Raw genomic sequence first — 2,213 nt, forward strand, 5'->3', positions numbered from 1 at the left:
CATATGAATGTACCTCATTCATGATTCTTTCAGCTTCCTGAATATTAACACATCTCAACAAGTTCAAGTCTGGGGTTCGTTTGTACAGAATCTCCCCACTTAATAAGAAACCATTAGCAAGTCTCCTAAGAGTCCTTTTTTGATCTGCATTGGCGTGTATTGGATATTCTTTTGACTTTAGGAAGCGTTTGATATCATAGTACCAAGGTTCATTATCTGGTTCTACATCAATTATATTGCAATAACCATGTTGATCTCGTATCTGTATCTCTAATAGGTCGAGATGCGTATTTCCTGGGTATGGGAGCATAGAAGCTAGGGTAGCCAGGGCATCAGCCAACTCATTATGGGATCTGGGAATATATCTAAACTCGATAGACTTGAACCTTTTGCTAAGGTCCTCTAGGAACTGTTGTATGGAATGAGCTTGATATCTCTCGTTTCCCATTCACCTTGAATTTGTCTAATAAGTAATTCGGAATCTCCCAACACCACTAGCTTGTGTATATCCAGATTTATTTCCATATTTAACCCCATGATGCAAGCTTTATATTCTGCTGTATTATTAGTACAAAAGAAACGGAGTCGTGCTGTGGAGGGATGATGATGCTCGTTCGGTGAGACAAGAACCGCCCAAATTCCTACTCCTTTGACATTGACTGCCCCATCAAAATATAATTTCCACGTATACATATCATCTTGAACTTCTTCCTCAATTGAGTTTATCTCTTCATCAGGAAAATAAGTTTGCAAAGGCTCATAATCATTGTCAACTGGGTTCTCTGCCAAATGATCGGCCAATGCCTGCACTTTCATAGCGGTACGAGTAACGTACACAATGTCGAATTTTGTAAGTAAAATCTACCACTTCGCCAATCTGCCTGTAGGCATAGGTTTTTGAAAATATACTTTAAAGGATCCATTCGAGATATGAGGTAGGTTGTGTAGGACGAAAGATAGTGCTTCAACTTCTGAGCAATCCAAGTTAGGGCGCAACATGTCTTTTCTAAAAGAGTATATTTTACCTCGTAACTCATGAAATTTTTGCTCAAATAATAGATTACTTGTTCCTTTTTGCCTGTGATATCATGCTGTCCTAAAACACAACCAAAAGAATTGTCCATCACTGACAGATATAGAAATAAAGGCCTACCAGGTTTCGGTGGGACCAGCACTGGAGGATTTGCCAAATATTCTTTAATCTAATCAAATGATTCTTGACATTCGTCTGTCCATTGGATAGCAGCATCCTTTTTTAGCAACTTAAATATCGGTTCACATGTAGTGCTGAGCTGAGCGATGAATCTGCTTATATAATTCAGCCTTCTAAGAAAACTCATGACCTCAGTTTTATTCTTCGGAGGCGGCAATTCTCGAATAGATTTTACCTTGGCGGGGTCCAATTCAAAGCCTCTGCAACTAATTATGAAACCCAAAAGTTTCCCGGATGGAACTCCAAATGCACACTTGGCTAGATTGAGCTTAAGATTATACTTTTGCAATCTTTCGAAGAATTTCCTCAAGTCATATACATGATCGAATCATGTCTTGGACTTGATAATGACATCATCAACATATACTTCTACTTCCTTGTGCATCATGTCATGAAAAATAGTAGTCATAGCTTTCATGTACGTAGCTCCCGCATTCCTTAAACCAAATGGCATGACCCTATAGCAATAAGTACTCCACGGGGTGGTGAAAGCAGTCTTTTCTGCATCTGTTTCATCCATCAGGATCTGGTGATATCCGGTATAACAATCCACGAAAGATTGGATCTCATGTTTAGCACAATTATCAACAAGGATATGAATATTGGGTAGCGGAAAGTTATCTTTAGGGCTTGCTTTGTTCAAATCCCTATAATTAACACAAACTCTGATTTTGCCATCTCTCTTCGGTACGGGCACCACATTAGCCAACCATGTGGTGTACTGGGCGACCCTGATCACATTCGCATTCAATTGCTTCATGATTTTCTCTTTGATTTTATCACTCACGTCAGTTTTAAACTTTCTTTGCTTTTGCTGGACTGGTGAAAAATCAGGGTATGTAGGCAGTTTGTGGACCACCAAATCCGTGCTTAGACCCGGCGTATCATCATAAGACCAAGCAAAAACATCCTTATACTCGATCAAAATCTGAACAATATCATTCCTGATATTTTGATCCGCATGAATACTTATTTTTATTTCTCTAACCTCCTCACCAGT

The 2,213-nt window shown here is 39.1% G+C and overlaps 1 pseudogene; it reads right to left on the reverse strand.

The window, feature by feature from the left end:
- Positions 1-10: 10 nt before the first annotated feature.
- LOC124893405 lies at positions 11-537 on the reverse strand (annotated as a pseudogene).
- Positions 538-2,213: the final 1,676 nt, after the last annotated feature.

Source organism: Capsicum annuum, unplaced genomic scaffold (assembly GCF_002878395.1).
Source record: "Capsicum annuum cultivar UCD-10X-F1 unplaced genomic scaffold, UCD10Xv1.1 ctg58900, whole genome shotgun sequence".
Taxonomy (NCBI): domain Eukaryota; kingdom Viridiplantae; phylum Streptophyta; class Magnoliopsida; order Solanales; family Solanaceae; genus Capsicum; species Capsicum annuum.